The sequence below is a fragment of the Dendropsophus ebraccatus genome, chromosome 4 (genome assembly GCF_027789765.1).
Source record: "Dendropsophus ebraccatus isolate aDenEbr1 chromosome 4, aDenEbr1.pat, whole genome shotgun sequence".
Classification (NCBI taxonomy): Eukaryota; Metazoa; Chordata; class Amphibia; order Anura; family Hylidae; genus Dendropsophus; species Dendropsophus ebraccatus.
Genome location: NC_091457.1, coordinates 5308556 through 5326733, shown reverse-complemented (window position 1 = coordinate 5326733; position 18178 = coordinate 5308556).

Genomic DNA, 18178 nt, shown 5'->3' with positions numbered 1-18178 from the left:
AAGTATTAATAATTTAATATTTAATATTTAATTAATAAAACACATTTTCGTTCTAATAAAGCTATGTTTGTTGTTCAATAGCATAATTAAAACAAATCAATTATTTTGCAATTAAATATACTGTAAATATATATATATATACTGTATATATATATATATATATATTTATTTATTTGTTTTTATATTAACAGTATATTTAAATGCAAAAGAATTGATTAGTTTTAATTATGCTATTGAACAACGAAAATAGCTTTTTTAGAACAAAACTTTGTTTTATTAATTAACAAAAATTTTTCACTATTTTTGCGCTTTGATTTTTTCCACTTTTTTCATTGTAATAGCAACTGCAACTAAACAAAACTATACCCTATCAGACTCCCACTATTGTAGCTGCAATTATTCAGCCGTTATTGCAAGGTTTGTTTTAGGTTCGGTTCGTACGAATCTAAACTTCAGGAAAGTTAGGGGGGTCGAAACCGAACTTTTCAAAAGTTCGCTAATCCCTACTGATCAGCACTCAAAAAAAAAAAACACTCTTTTTACTCCAAAGCAACTGATCAGTGTATAATATACACTGATCAGCTGCTAGGGGGCAGTAGAGCAAAGCTGCCAAAGATAGACGATGGGGGAGCCCGAAGAGCCAAAGATAGCTGAAGTTAGACTACGGGAAGCCGACGGGAGCCGAAGTTAGGCGAGTGAAGAAGAGGACGCAGCGGGACCGCCGAATCTTCACTCGGGAGTATGATGCACTTACACCACACACACCTGTTATGCACCCCTCAGCTACCTAGTGGCGCAGAACCCGGTAACACTTTTTTAAAACTTTAATCTCTGTGATGGGCCTGCTGGTACTGGCCGGCCCATCACGGCGATCGTGGTGGTGGCACGGCGCCATCTTTTCGAAAGACACTAATGGCGATTGATGCTCTCTCGGACAGCCCCAATCGCCATTGCTTTCCGGGTCACCGGGTCACCGATGAGCCGGAAAGCTGTTTTCAGCTGCTATCGGATGATCTGAATTGATCTCTGCTCGTCGGCACGGGTGTGGCTAACACACACACACACCCCGTGCCGACGAGCAGAGATCAATTCAGATCATCCGATAGCAGCTGAAAACAGCTTTCCGGCTTTCCGGAAAGCAATGGCGATGGCGATGACGAGCAGAGATGGCCTTCTATACATTATAGCAGGCCATCTTCCCCAATCGCTGTGTGTGTATACACAGCGATCGATGAAACCGCGGGCGTACATTTACGCCCTGTTGCCTTAAAGCCCAGGCAGGGGGGGCGTAAATGTACGCCCGCTGTCCTTAAGGAGTTAAAACAATATTTGGGGCACAGTGCAGTAACCACACTAAATACATATTGTACCCTAGCAAAAATTGTTACTTTTTGGTCACATCATAGAAAAAAAAAGGACAATTATGGACTCATCTTATTAGTAAAAATGACTCTATACCTGTGTACTTAACAGGTTGTGCATAGTGGCCTATTTTGTCTCTTTTTGGGTTGTCTTCTTCAGGGTGGTTACTTCAGGGAGGCTTTTTCTTGAACTAAGAATAAGGATCCATCAGGTTTACCTCAGAAAACGATGAGGTGCCGGACCCATTAAGCTGATTAACAATGAATATTTCTTGCACTGGTATTATCTGTACATAACAGAAGGTAAGATGTAATGAAGAATGGACATGTACATATTCTATATACCAATAGAAGGTCGACTTCAGAGTTATCTGGTGAGCTGAGGAACCTCTAATGGGTTGTATCCTTGTACATTGTCTTGTTTTACCTTTACAGCATACAGTCACTATTTCTTCTATATATACAATTACACTTATTGTACTCACCACCGGATATTTATATATATTCAAAAGACGAGTTATCGGTAAAGTTGTGCTTGTAGTCTGGTCTCCAATAAAACCAACCAAACTCCAATTCTTCCTGCAGGAATAATTGGGAACGGTCATCAGGGGTCCTGTTAATATTTGCAGGACACTTCTCGTCGCTTTTAATTGATGATAACAAGAGTCAAAAATGTGATATCCCAAGGTGATGTTGGGTAACAGCGTTGGGTCTTTATTTATTTGGTCGATAGTAAAACGAAAAATTTGTAAATTTTGGTAGAACTGATACTGCGGCCTGTCAGAAGAATATCACTGCATTATCAGGTCTGTAATGTTAGCGCTATCATAACTACCTTCATATCTAACATCTAGAAGAGTAGTATTAAGTGCAAACAGATGTTTTATCTATACATGACCTCCAGAGGAGTTCCATGATGCTCCTGAGCTCTAACACAAAATGTGTGCAAGGGTCCCGCACCTACCATGTTCCATTTGTTATACCCATATCCGGTTATGTTACAGAGGAGACTATGGGACTCCTCAGGCTCTAGATCTCAACTACAGACTTAGCTTTGTCATCGTTTTTTTTTGCGTTGACCTCCTATTTTATCTGTTGTGTGATCTCTATGAATTAAAGAACTAGGCTTTGAGACCACAAACAATTTGACTGTACACAAAAGTCAGAAAATCCTGCCGTGGTGATGAACTCTTTTATTAAATAAAGACTGGTGCCTGAACGATGAGGCCCGTGGCTGCAAGGAGATATCTGCAGGTTTGGTTGCACAAACTTGGGTATAGCCTCCCTTTAATATTCTACAATAGAAACCATATTTTGTAGGAAGTCCTCAACAGAGCTCCCTGACCAGGCGATCGCACTTTGAGCATAGAGGATCCATGTCTCCAATCATCTTCACCATGGCACTGAGCCGTGTTTACAGCAGCAGGTCTTGGCTCTTCAAACACAGAAGAGTAACCCCATTGGCACTGTCTACTTTGGCAACTTACCTATGTATGACCACCCTATGGGTCTATAGGAGTGTACATTATTTTTAATCTAACTACTTTTGGCTTTTCAGCTCCGCCTGTCTGGAATTCTCCATGTCTGGAATTCTCCATGTGGAGAATGGTCCATAATCTCCTGGTCTCCAGCACAGTCCTCATCCCCAGCAAAAATCTATCTGCTACATTTCTATGGCCCAGTGCACTCAACAAAAGGAGAACAAATTAAAAGAAATAAGCCTGGGTGTATCGTCATACTCGACATCTCCACTTGTCTTAGTTAGTGATAAGCGAAGCCGGCTTCGTTGAGATTCGTACGAAGCAGAATGTCTGCCCGCTCCATGGAGAAGGTAGATATAGTCATAGGCCCATAGGCTGTATCCACTTTCTCTATGAAGCCGGCAGAAATTGGGATAAAAAACCTGATAATTACACTTCAAGCGACCCACAGAATGCAATGAAGAACAGTCATTTTATTCTTTATATGTATTTGTAATGCAACAGAAAAATCCTCTATAAACATTTCATACATTATGGGGAAGGATGGACCTCTAATGTCTCCTGTATATCTGTATCTGTAAAGGATGAGAGGGGACAGGACCGCTCTGACTCTAACTCTACAATCCTACTTACATTAGGCAGTATGATCTATAAAAATCTTTCATGTCTGAATAGTCAAGTGTATCGAAAGTCAAGATCCAATTTACAGAGAATATCCCTCCGATGATGACATCCCCAGGCTTCCTATACTTATAGTCCTCAGACGAGATACGTCTCAGCTTACAGTGGTCAGTGGTGACTAAGGTGAACGTGGCCACAAGCAGAAGGAGAAGTAGTAGAATTTCCAGAGTAAGGACGGACATTGTGGAGAATTCCCCCTGACATAGAGAAGCATCACGGGCGGTGTAGCACCGGAGGTGTGTGCCGGTGTAAGGAGCCGGAATCCTGTCTTATATAGAGATCAGGAACAAAGAGACCTGAGTTTAGATACTTTACATTTAGTTTCTCCACAGCTGTTATCGATCTTATTATACGTAGACTCTGGAGTCACCGACCGCAAAAGATAACATTTTATTTTTTATCTTTATATATATGTTTTTAACTCAAAGAGAAACTTCACTAATATAATACTGTAACATGCAGATCAATTGTCATCTATGCATATTGCTAATATTTAAAGGGTCAAAATAGAGACATTAATGCCCTTCAATCTGGACTCTATTGAGTGCCACCTAAATGGTGGATATGACTGAAATTGGCTTTTAAAGGGGTAGTGCGGCGCTAAACAATTATTCACTAAATAACACACATTACAAAGTTATACAACTTTGTAATGTATGTTATGTTAGTGAATGGCCCCCTTCCCCGTGTTTCCCCCCACCCACACCACCTCCGGAAGTGTAGTGCTCTATACTCAGTGTCATCCCCCGTCCGTCATCTTGCAACAATGATGTAATCTTCGGGTGGGCGGCCGAACCGCTCCGACTGTCCCTCGTGCCGCCCACCCTCTGCTCAGCCGCGAATGGCTTAGCACAGTTATGCTCAGCCAATCGCGGCTGAGCAGCTATCCACCTTGTGTGAACTGCACCTGTGTCTTCGTCCTCAGCATCCATCACCTTCATCCATCACTTTCATCCAGTGTGTCCTGTGTGCATTAGTGTCTGTACTGTCAGTTGGCACCACGGGTTGTCCCACCCTTGCCATCTGGTCTACCCAAACCAGCTGTCACGTGCTTTGTCTATCTCAGGAGGAAGCGACCTGGTGTATCCTCTGGGAAAGTCTAGCTCCACCCTCAAGAGTATCTTGGGAAGAACAGAGGATACGCTTAGAAAACGCCCTTAGGGATAGACGGCCACATGACACAGTGGGCTCACGTCCGCTGATCCTGACACCTAGATGCTGGTGCAGCACAAATGGGAGGGTAAAGTTACTGTAAGAGGCCCAGTCCTTTTCCTTATCCAATCTCTGGTTTATGAACATGATTTTATACTTTTTTTTTTTATTTTTGAATAAAGTTTTATTTGGTTTTCCAAAGTAAAAAAAGACATTTGTGAAGTAAGGCACAAAATCTTGTAAACATAGTCGTTACAGTATAACAACATAACAAAACCATAATAACACAGGATTATAGCGGTCGAGTGTTTTCCATCGCTCACAGCGGATGGGAGGGGGAGATGGAAGTGGCTGAACATATATATGGGTCTGGCCCAATGCTAAACACAGATGTACATGTGGCAGTGTGTACAGAGAGGGGGACCAGGGTATATCATGTGCAAGTTACTCGGGGCCTCTTGACAAAGGCGTCAATCTTAGGGGCTTTAGGGTGTTAGCAATGTCCGCCTTACAGTACCACTCCGTTAGGCAGAATGGGTGAACTATGTTCGCAATTTCTTGAGTGTCGTAGTGTGCGATAAGGAACGTCCTCCATTTCTGGAAGAATTTCTTAGTGCTTCTCTTCTTATGTCTTTCAGCGTCAAAACGATCCACCCCAAAGAATAGTTTTAGCTGTGATATAACTAAGGGAAGATCAGGAGGGGAGGCCGATAACCAATTGAGAAATAAGCATCTAAGAGCCACCAAGAGGATCACACTAACCAGTTGTGGAGGTGCACGCCCCTCATCCACCTCTTCGGGGGGACGCAGCTGATAGAACAGTATAGTTTGAGGCGTCATAGCCAGTCTAACTTTCCGATATCTCTGTATTTAGACAAGTACCTCCTGCCAAAATTGTGCAGTATAAGTGCAGGACCACACGCCGTGCCATAGGTTGGTAAGAAGGGTCTTACATTTAGGGCATGAAATAATTCTGGGGTAGTTCTGGGAAATCAGGAGATGGGAGAATGTTAAAGCCTATAAGGCCCCATGGGCCAGCTTGAAATACTGTAAGTTTCTCGCCACCTTTAATTTATTACACATTTCCGGATCCTCTGCCACCCCGACAGGATCACCTCCACTATGTTCTGGTCTCGGGTACATTGTGGCATTGTGTACATTGTTATTTGCTTACTTTTAGGATATGTTTCCTGAGTGCCATATACAGGAAAGCGATAGAAGTGTGGCCCGGTGTAGAGCCAACTATGTCATCAAATGTATTCTTTGGGGATTCTTTGGACAGGTCCCGCAGTCTGTTAGTATAGAAGGTGTGAAGCTGATAGAATTGTAGGAGTTGCATGGAGGGGATGCTAAACTTTGCAACAAGTTCCGCAGCAGTGTGCCATCTATGGTGTTCCTGGTCCATGAGGTCCCCCACTACCCGATGTCTCCTGGCTGCCCACTGAGTGATCCATGGCTGTGTGCAGCTCTGAGCCATCTCCGGGTGCCTGGAAAGAGGCATATACTTGGAAAGAAGAAAGGGTAAGCCATGTGCTTTCTGTACTTCCTTCCAGGTCACTATAGTGTCCCTAAGCAGTACTGAAGTTTTAACTCCTCTTTCGGGAGTTTTGCATACAGTAGGCCGTGTGGCACATGTGGCGATGCAAGTTCTTTCTCCAGCTCAAGGTTGGAGGAGAAAGAAAAGCTATGAGTCCAGTCTAACACATGGCGGAATATGCAGGCCAGATTGTAACCCCTGATACTCGGTAAGTTAAGACCCCCCCCCCCCCCCTCCAATTTCCTTAGCATTAATTTCTGTTAAGAAATCCTTGGACGTTTTCCCTTCCAAATGAAGGTGGTAAATGCTTTGTGCAATTTTTGAATATCTTTGTGCTTCACTAGGACTGGTAAGGTCTGTAGAGGGTATAGTAGATGGGGGAAGCTAATCATCTTGATTAGATGGCAGCGTCCCATAGATGTAAGAGGTAAATTATGCCAGTTATGTAGCTCTGATACTATTTTTGTTATAATGGGGCCATAATTCAAGGAGTAAAGCGTGTCTGAGGTCCTACCAATTTTGATACCCAGGTAGGTAATCGAGGAGGGTGCTAGCTTTATATGTAATCGGTCTGTTTCCGCAGTCCACTGAGGGGCCCGTGTTCCCAGGGGAAGGATTTCGCTTTTGGCTACATTTATTTTGTAGCCTGAGAATCGGCCATAGAAGTGTAGGAATTCTATTATTTTAGCTACGCTGTTTCAGGGGCTACGTAGGAACAATAGAATATGGTCTGCAAACATTGCCGCTTTCACTGAGTGCGACCCAACCCCTATCCCCTTGGAATCTATAAGGTAGCGAGCTAAGGGTTCAATTGCCAGATCAAATAAAAGGGGAGAGAGGGGGAGCCCCTGTGTGGTCTCTTTCTCCAACATTAAAGGTGTCGATAGAACACTCGGAGTGTGGACCTGCGCTGTCAAGTTGCTGTATAACCCCTGTAGAAACACTGAACGTGCCTGTCAGCCCAAAGCTGTCCAGCACCGATCCCAGCCAGTCCCAAAAGCGCTGGTTGCTCACCTGGCTGGGGTAGGTGCTGCACCCTATCTAGTGTCAAGAGAACTTTGCGGATGTTGGTAACCGCTGCCCTACTGTGGACAAAACCCACTTGGTGTGACCTTATAAGATCAGGTAAAAAGGAGGAGAGTCTATTTGCTATAATCTTTGAGATAATTTTCAGGTCTTGATTTATGAGTGATATTGGTCTATAAGACCTGGGGTCTTCAGGGTCCTTGCAGGGCTTAGGAAGCACTTTTATGTACGCTAATTTGGCGTCCTGAGAGATATGGTCTATATGTAGGATGTCATTGAAATCATTCGCGAAGGGTAAAGAAATTTGGGGTGTTTACAAAATTCTCCTGGGTAACCATCTGGCCCTGGGGATTTCCTATTGGTAAGAGACTGAATCACTGCTGCTACCTCTTCCCCAGTGACATCGGAGTTTAAGAGTTCCAGTTGCTCCGGGGCCACTGTGGGGAGAGAAAGAAGTAGGAAGTTATGGCCTTCAACTTGATCTGCAGGGTTGGAACTTTATTAAGAGGCATAGTATTGTCTCAGCTGTGCGTTGATGGCGTGGGGCTGCTTGTGTTTGGTTCCATTGGTGTCTTTGAGGACCTGGATGTGGGATAAGGCGCGTCTGCCTTTGGCCAAGCGGGCCAAGAGTCTGCCTGTTTTTTTGCCCTGCCTGAAAAGATCTGTTTCAATGTAGGACCTGGGCACTATTGTGGTAGTCGAATTCTAGCCACCATCCTTATAGGAGCTCCTGAAAGGCTTCGTCTCTGGCTAGGTAAGTGGGGAATCTCCAGATAATATCTTGGAGTTTCGGGGATGGAGTCTGGAATTGAACTGCTATGGGGGCATGGTCTGAAATGACTAGGTCAGCTATCTGTGCGACCGTAGAGGGCTCAATAAGAGATAGTCAGTCGGTGACCAGGAACCATGGACATGGGAAAAATGAGTAAAGTCGTGACCCTTGGGGTGTTGCACTCTCCAGCTGTCACTCAGGTCAGCTGCCTCCAGTACCATGAGGAGTATCTTGTCCCTCAATCGTGGCTGAGGGGGAGTCAGGGTGGTGTACTTTCTATCAGCTGTTGGGTCTACTACCATGTTGAGGTCTTCCCCTACCAGTTTTGTGGGTACTGCATCCGACTGAAGCACCGAGATGAGGTGGTCAAAATAAGGTTTGTTCTCACGGTTTGGAGCGAAGAGGTTGTATATACTGTATGGCTCACCATTGTGTTCCAGTTCCAGACGGGAGAACCGACCTGCATCATCTGCGGAGTGCGCCAGTAATGAAAAAGAAAATGATTTATGTACAAGTATGATCACCCCTGCTTTCCCCTCTACAGCCGGGGAGCCAAAAACAGATCCAACCCAGAACTTCTTCAGCTGGAAAAAATCAGACGCTGATAAGTGCGTCTCTTGTAATAGGGCAATGTCTGGGCGTAGCTTTTTTAGGCGGCGCAGAACTTTCACCTGTTTCTGAGGTGAGCGCAGACCCTTTACATTCCACGAGATATGGATTCGTATGGATTCAGCCATTGGTGATCAGTGGAGGGGGCAGTATAAGAGGACTACAAAAACATGTGGACAAGCCAAGCTTTTTAAATGGAAGGGGTGTGCATGGGGATCCGGATGCAGTCGGGACCATGAGCAGTCATCAGGAATAGAGCGGGTGAAGGATCTCACATAATATGGGACACCTCAACTCCATAGCTAGGCATATCCGCTGCTACATGTTCCAATGGGAGGGTGGAAGGGTTGGGGGGAGCTGAGAGGGTAGAAGGGGGGCATATCCTGTTGACTCGTCAGCCAAGAGAGACGCAATAAACAAAACTGGCAGAGGCCAGTGGGGGAGGGTGGAGGCTGGATGAGACGGTGGTGGGCTGACTCAAAAATAAGGGGAGTAGGCCGACAGTATTTTACCAAGAGACCAGATCAGTTCGGATGAAAAGGCAAGTGTCCCGGGTCAGTCTGGGGAGGGTGTGCGGCTACCTCCTGTGGGGCGTTCAGATGATCGTCTTCTCCTCTTGCATTCCGCATGTTTTCTTGAGCTGTGACGGTGATGGGAGTTAATAGTAGAGTGTCTGGTTTCCATAAGTGAGGATGAGCGGCCTCTGCTGTGACGATTGGATGAGGGAGGCCCTGGGAAGTGGTGAAGTGGTAAAGGAGTGGTTGGGAGGTTCAAAGCATCCGCTGCCGCCTCTGGTGTTTTGTAGGAGGAAAAGGAGCTGTTACTGTGGAATACCCGCAGGATGGCGGGATACTGCAGCTGAAAGTGTCTATTGGCCTGGTATAGTGAAGAGCAGATTGAACTGAATGTCCTCCGTTTTTTGGTGACATCTACAGAGAAATCTTCAAATAATAGGATTTTAGTGTGGTGGAAAATGAGAGGCTCCTTTTGTTTGCGCAAAGCTTTAAGCAGTTCTACTTTGTCATTGCAGTCAAGGAGTTTGAAGATAACTTAGCGGGCGTTGAGATATAACTGTATTCCCTGCTTGGGTAGTGGTACGTGCATCTGGAGGGGGGCCTATTCTGTGCGCTCTTTCTACTCTTCATGGGTGTTGTAGTTCCAGCGCTTTAGGCAGATCTTTCTCACAAAATGTCTGCAGTTCATTAGGCAGAACCCTCTCGCTCACTCCTATTAGTCGTAGGTTGCTACGGCGGGAACGGCTTTCTAAATCCTCTAATTTTTCATTGACCTTGGCCATTTCATCCTCCATTAGCTGTAACCTGTCATGCGCCTCCTTATTTTCATCTTCTAGTGAGGACACTCTGGTCTGTAACTGTGTAATGCGTGCAGAATGATCTGTTTACAGCTGCTATAGTGTAGATCTTATTGTCCGCTCTACTGATTTTTGCACTTCAGGTGCCATGAGCTATAGATTTCCAGCACAAATGGTGAGACCGCAGCCTCCTATTGGTCTGGTGAGGCATCCCTTTGCTCTGTTGGGTGAGGCTCCAGTTCCAGTTTATTGCTTACCACACTAAAACAGCTCAACAATTGCAGGTGGTCAGATACTCACTTGTCAATACTTACCTGTCTTCACTACCCAGATGCCCTCAGTCTCTTTGCTTTCCAGTTTCCCCTAAAGCCAAAATCCCACTCAGCCAATCACTGCCGGGGGAATAGCGATGTGGCAGTGATTGGCCTGAGAGGAGTTTTTTCAAGGTTTTTGTTTTGATAAGTTTTTATTGTAAGAATTTTTCACATATTAAACAGAGAGATTTCACACAGCATCATAAGCAGATCATAACACATGGGATAGGCAGATCCAAGCTTATCCACATGTTCGGATATTAACTTCCTTCCCCTAGAACAAAGGCAACATCAATGAAAGAAACAAGTGCAAACAATCCAGCATAATACAAGACAAAAACAAGGAATGGGATGGACAGGGCTAACACAATTGGTCCTAAAGAAGTATACATAGCCACTTATGGACCTATGTTGAAGGTTCAGGTCAGTGTTTTGCACGTTGTTTCGCCTTCCAAGATGCTGTCTGCATTTGAAGTTAGGTATGGTGTTATTACCTATAGCTTAAAGGGGTTATCCAGCACTACAAAAACATGGCCACTTTCCCTCTACTGTTGTCTCCAGTTTGGGTGGGGTTTTGAACTTAGTTCCATTGAAGTAAATTGAGCTTAATTGCAAACTGCACCTGAAATGGTGACAACAGTAGGGGGAAAAGAGGCCATGTTTTTGTAGTGCTGGATAACCCCTTTAAGTATTTTCACAATTTTTTTAATTGTTGAGTCGCCGTAACAAACTCCCCATGTCAGGGACTTTTTGTTGCTTCCTGTATAAGACAGACCAGTCATTGCATAGAAATTGGTATTGCCTCTATCCCTATTACCAGAGCTGAAACCTCTGCCCAGTAACCACCCACTAAGGAACATTCCCACATTATTTGGGTTAGAGTTCCCCTACTCCCACAATTTCTTCAGCAATGGATCAAACTACCTGGGGCCACCTGATTCCATCTAATACCAATGCAAAGTAGTTTTTAGGGCTGTTTCCCCCTGAAATATATTGGATAGTGCCCTATAAAAGTATTTAAATGCAGGTTTCCATTCCTCAGTGGCGATGGGTCTGCCTAGCTTGACTTCCCATGCCTTAAACAGACCTGATGTTGTAAATGTCAAACACTCATCCATGTCACTGTAAAAAGTTTTTAAAGCCAATGTCCCACGTACATTGCTTTAAGTTTTTTTTACATTAAGCATTGCCAGCGTGGGGATGCCGGTGGTATGGTCCTTTTTTTTAACCACTGCCCAGCTTCCACGCATGCCATTGGTCTATTACCAAGCACCGGCCCAGTACAGAGTGATCAGTCTGAAAGGAAGGGGGGGGGGGGGGAGGGGGTAGAAGATACAGGGTAACCAGTATGGGGTGGGGAGGGAGGTTAGAAGGTGCAGGGTGACCAATCTGGGATGGGGAGGTAGAAGGGTGCAGGGTTACTAGTCTGGTAAAGAGGGGTGGAGAATGATACAATGAGACCACGCTGCGATGGGGGGTGTAGCAGGGGAGTAGAAAGTTGCCAGTCTGGTGTGAAGAGGGGAGGCAGGGGGTACAGGGTGACCAGTCTGAGGGCAGGATGGAAACAAGAAGGTACAGGGTAACCAGTCTGGGTGGGGAGGGTGGAAGGGGGTACAGGGTAACCAGTCTTGGGTAGGGAGAGGGGCAGCACTGGGTACAATAGTAATTTTTCTAAATTCATTTTTTTTTTTTTTTTTTAATACTCTTTATTAAGTACTTTAGTGACAAATTTAAAACGGAAGTACTTTAGAAAATAAGGATTGGCGGAGGGGGTAGGAACCGCACACAACTTCACATAGTCCAATTTTCCGTGGCCAAAATGGGATTCTGAGTGGTCACTCTCCCTATGTATGGATCTTAGTGCAAGCCAGAAGTTATCCTCTGCATTTCAGTGTACACAGACACCTAGCTAACTGTGGCTATTTACTTTGATACCTTGTTACTAGACCTTGGCCCTCGTTCCCCTTACTATCCCTCTGACCACTGACTTTGTACTTTATTGCCCGATAGTTATTGACCTGGCTCAGGGGCGTAACTAGAAATGGCTGGGCCCCACAGCAAACTTTTGATTGGGGCCCCCCCCCTCCTCGACCAACCACTATGCCATCAACACACCCAGCTCTACACAGGTTCTATACACCATATAAATTACACTGCAGTTATATTAAGTGACTCACAGGGGACGCCTTCTCTCATTAGAGTTGTTTCCTTTTCATTTTCTTCTCCATCTGTCCTGGGCCATTATAAGAACTCCGAGCCACGAATCCACAGAATCTGCCAGACAGACAAATTAGGCTCTGTGTAGACAGCTTATAGATTGCCCCTTGTTCAGTCCTCCATATAGATGGCCCCATGTGCATCTACTATAGTAGAGATCCCCCTCTGTGTAATCCATTTATAGTAGATGACACCCTCTGTGCATCACCTATATCAGAGGTAGGGAATCTCTGCTCTCCAGCTTCTGCAAAACTACAACTCCCATCATGTATGGACAGTCAAAAATAAAGCTGTAGTTTTGCAATAGCTGGAGAGCCAAGGTTCCCTATCCCTGCCCTACAGTATATGGTCCCCTCTGTGTAGTCCTCTTAGATGACCCCTCTGTGTCAACCCCCCCAGTGTAGTTCCCCTTATAGATGCCCCCTAGTCCCCTTCATAAATGGCCCCTCTGTGTAGTTCCCCTTTTAGATGGCCCACATTCCCCATTGTGCATCCCCCATATAGCCCCCAGTATTGTGCATCCCCCCATATAGCCCCCAGTATTGTGCATCCCCCATATAGCCCCCAGTATTGTGCATTCCCCATGTAGCCCCCAGTGTTGTCCATCCTTAGCCCCCAGTGTTGTCTATCCTTAGCCCCCAGTATTGTGCATCCCCTTCCCCACATAGCCCCCAGTATTGTGCATCCCCTTCCCCACATAGCCCCCAGTATTGTGCATCCCCTTCCCCACATAGCCCCCAGTATTGTGCATCCCCTCCCCCACATAGCCTCCAGTATTGTGCATCCCCTCCCCCACATAGCCTCCAGTATTGTGCATCCCCTTCCCCACATAGCCCCCAGTATTGTGCATCCCCTCCCCCACATATCCCCCAGTATTGTGCATCCCCTTCCCCACATAGCCCCCAGTATTGTGCATCCCCTTCCCCACATAGCCCCCAGTATTGTGCATCCCCTTCCCCACATAGCCCCCAGTATTGTGCATCCCCTTCCCCACATAGCCCCCAGTATTGTGCATCCCCTTCCCCACATAGCCTGCAGTGTTGTGCATCCCCTTCCCCACATAGCCCGCAGTGTTGTGCATCCCCTTCCCCACATAGCCCCCAGTATTGTGCATCCCCTTCCCCACATAGCCCCCAGTATTGTGCATCCCCTTCCCCACATAGCCCCCAGTATTGTGCATCCTTAGCCCCCAGTATTGTGCATCCCCTTCCCCACATAGCCCGCAGTGTTGTGCATCCCCTTCCCCACATAGCCCCCAGTATTGTGCATCCCCTTCCCCACATAGCCCGCAGTATTGTGCATCCCCTTCCCCACATAGCCCCCAGTATTGTGCATCCCCTTCCCCACATAGCCCCCAGTATTGTGCATCCCCTTCCCCACAAAGCCCCCAGTATTGTGCATCCCCTTCCCCACATAGCCCCCAGTATTGTGCATCCCCTCCCCCACATAGCCCCCAGTATTGTGCATCCCCTCCCCCACATAGCCCCCAGTATTGTGCATCCCCTCCCCCACATAGCCCCCAGTATTGTGCATCCCCTTCCCCACATAGCCCCCAGTATTGTGCATCCCCTTCCCCACATAGCCCGCAGTATTGTGCATCCCCTTCCCCACATAGCCCGCAGTATTGTGCATCCCCTTCCCCACATAGCCCCCAGTATTGTGCATCCCCTTCCCCACATAGCCCCCAGTATTGTGCATCCCCTTCCCCACATAGCCCGCAGTGTTGTGCATCCCCTTCCCCACATAGCCCGCAGTGTTGTGCATCGCATGCGCGCGAAATGGCCATCATGTTAACGTGAGTGCCCTCATCTTTCTCTTTTTTGTTTGGACTGTTTGCATACTAGTATATGAGGAGCACCCCATAGACCACTGTGACATAGTCCTAAGCGCATGTTAGTATTCCGCTAGTAAGCCGCCGATAGAGAGTAGTGCCGGTGATCTCTACACACGTGTCTTTTAGTTTAGATATCAACATGTCCGAAATGCCATATCTAAAATCAGGAATTTAGAGGAATTGATTTTGTAGTAACTCACCTGTCCGAATTCGGAAAAGGTGTCCATCACTGCATGCAGAGAATGTTCTGGATTAGTCAAAGATAAAATTATGTCATCCGCAAAGACACCTATGTGGTGCTCTTTGTCTTTTACCAATAATCCTGTGAATCCCTGTTGCATCCTGATTTTTTGAGCTAGTGGCTCAATTGCCATAATGAAAATTGTAGGGGATAGGGTGCACCACTGCCTCGTACCGTAAATTATCATAAACGGGCGAGAAAGAGTGCCGGCTGAGTATGTCCAGGCTTTAGGGATAGTGTTGAGGACATAATTTCTATAGCTTCTTTGTCTTTAGCCACTTTCTTCTGGATTCTGACTATTTTTGTTCCTATCATTTTTGTTTCCCAACGTGACACGGCGATCGTGAGAGCGAATAACAAGAACCTGAGCTTTGTCCTCCTGGTCTCCATCATGCTGAGCTTCCTCTCTGTCTTCTTGTTCCTCGGTCGTCCTGTGGATACAACCTGCAGGTTACGTCAGATCTCTACTGGAATACTACTCTCAATATCCATCTCTTCCTTGTTGGCCAAGACCATCATGGTTTACATGGCATTCAGAGCCACCAAGCCTGGAAGTGTGTGGAGCAGATGGAGTGGAGTAACGCTCCCTAACTGTGTGCTCCTGATCTGCTCCTCTGTCCAGGGGGTCATCTGTATGAGTTGGGTGACCCTCTCTCCCCCCTTCCAGGAGCTGGACACACACTCTTATAAGGAGAAGATGGTGGTTCAGTGTAATGAAGGGTCAGATCTTTGGTTCTACTCTGTCCTGGGTTATATGGGGATTCTGGCCGCTGTTAGTTTTATTACAGCTTTCTTAGCCAGGACATTACCGGACAGTTTCAATGAGGCCAAGTACATCACCTTCAGCATGCTGGTGTTCTGCAGTGTCTGGATAGCCATGATCCCGGCTTATCTCAGCACCAAAGGCAAATACATGGTGGCCGTGGAGATATTTGCCATCCTGACCTCTAACGCTGGACTGTTGGGCTGTATATTCTTCCCCAAATGTTATATCATCCTGTTCAAGCCTGAACTAAATACAAGAAAACATATACTAGAACTCAAAAATACTATGTGACATTATTGATCCTGGCTTTCTTGAATATAACAAAAAAAAAAAACCCATAATGGATGTGGAGACTTTTGCCAAATGTGCAGTACGAGTAACTGAGTACTTACATTTGTATATTTGGCATAAATTAAACAAATCCCAAATTAAGCATTTAACGCTAACATTTCTAAAATACAAAATATATTGTGTTATACTGAAAGTGTTTTTTTTGTTTTTTTTTAATGCAGCTAAATTAACGTGCTGTATGTTACTCTTAGCTCACTCCTATCTTCTCTGTGGGTTGTTCAGTCCTGCTTTCTCTTCCCCCAGTGTCCTCATGGGGTAAATGGTGGCAGGGTTGTCCTTGATCCTCCCTCCCCATAGAGTTATATTAGGGACGAGAAATAGGTCAGAATTTTATGGATCCGGTCCTATTTTTGTCCGGAAATATAGCAGGAACACCCCCATAGAAGACTACAGATAGTGTCTGGAATTCCGGATTGCTTGATTGCCCCCTGCTGGACCTATAACAGTGATCTTCCGTTACCTATCTGCTCCCATCCCCCTTCCCCCCCGGACCTTGGAGCCCAACACCAGCTTGACGGAGCTCCAGTGTATCGTTAAACGGTTACACCAGTGCAATGATGTCCCCATTTAATGTTTCAGAAACAGTGGGTACAATCCTGCTTTCCAGTTTTCAGCTACCTGGCTTTTAGGGCCAGTTCACACAGTGTGAAATCAGCGGAATTCTGCCGCAGAGCTCTCCACCACCTGCTGTCTGTTTTTAGTGGAGTGGCTTGCGCGCCTCCACTTCCGCCACTCTCTGCGGAACGTCAATTCTTTGAGCGGAGAGCCGCGGAAGTGGAGTCGCACAAGCCGTCCCAATAAAACAGATGGCAGGCTGGATTCCGAGGATTTTGCTCTGTGTGAACTGGCCCTTAGACAGCCAGGATATGATTCAAAAAAGTAAAATGAAACAGTGATATATTTACAAGTAAAAGGTGTAAGTACTGGTCAGTACTGGTCCACTTCTTTTTAATATATTTATTAATGACTTTGTAGAGGGGCTACAGAGTAGAATCTCCATTTTGCAGATGACACTAAACTGTAAGTAATTAGCACAAAGGAGGATAATATCATATTACAGAGGGATTTGGGGAAGCTGGAGGCTTGGGCAGAGAAATGGCAAATGAGGTTTAATATGAATAAATGTAAGGTTATGCATTTGGGCCGTAGAAATAATAAGTACAATTATGTACTAAATAGTAAAACACTGGGTAAAACTGCTTCTAAAAAGGTCCTGGGGTATTGGTGGACAGTAACCTCATCTATAGTGATCAGTGCCAGGCAGCGGCTGCCAAGGCTAATAAGATAATGGGAGAAGAACATATTGTCCTCTATACAGATCACTGGTCACCACATAATGGTATAGAATATTTTATGCTGGTTTCACACATTTTTGTGCCAAAACCAGAAGTGGTTTTAAATGGGATGGGAAATATAAAGGGAGGACTTGTACTTCTGTTTCCTGTTGGATCCACTTCTGGTTTTGGCACAAAAACTGCCGTGTGTGGAACCAACAAAAGAATCAGGACAACACAAGGATGGTAAACATAGGATCTTCTCCGCTACTCTAGCTAATTGTTGTCTCCAAGGAAACCCCCTAAGTAGTTAATGTGTACAGCATAGCCTTTTTTGAGGGAAAGATAATGAAAAGGGTGTGGTCGTTCTTGTAGTAGAATCATCTTAGTGGATGAAGTACGTCCCATCCAGGATAATGGCAATTTTGGAGAAGGGAGTTCTATCTTGTTTTTCTGTGTTGCACAGGGTTTGGGGCTGTGTGAGAGTTGTGACCAGTTACCAGTATCACCCAGCAATGTATGAAATGTCAAATGACAGGCCATCAGCCATCGACAGGTAGAGGAAGATATTACATGTTATACTCGGGGCTGAATGTGTCTTGTAAGTTATGAAGAGAAGAATCCTCAAATATTAATATTATATTATTCAAAAACTTTTTTTTTTTTAGTTGTAATAAGTATTTATTAACTATTGCAAACTTTGAGGATTCGGCCAGGAACAATATGAACTGAAATAATCTAAGAATAAAAATCAATTCTTTATCTGAGTGACATGGATTAGACCATACTATCCAGCGTCCATAGAGTTAAGAAGCGGAGCGGGAGCTTTCTATGGTGAACGAGTTTCTCTTCTCTCGGCAGCTGCCGTCTCCGCTGGGATTCTCAGCCTCATAGTAGAAAGTAATGAAGGGTTGAGTGAAGTTCTCACCTGTACGATGTCATTAAGGTGACATCATCCTCCTCCCATATAATTACACAGCTAGAGACTGAGGAAGAAGAAATAGAGAAGCCGGGAAGAAGGAAGACAGAATAATCTGTGTAGTCACCAGAGAATAGAGACAGATGGGAGAGAAAGTTATCAGGATTCACAAAGAGCTAAAAGCAAAGACCAACACAAACTATATGGCCGGAACTTTTATGAATGTTACACAGTGCCGCACCTCTGTATAATGGAGAAATATTATACTATGTATTATACTATGTAATGCCTTCATAACAGACCCACACAATGTATATATCACCATTCCGGG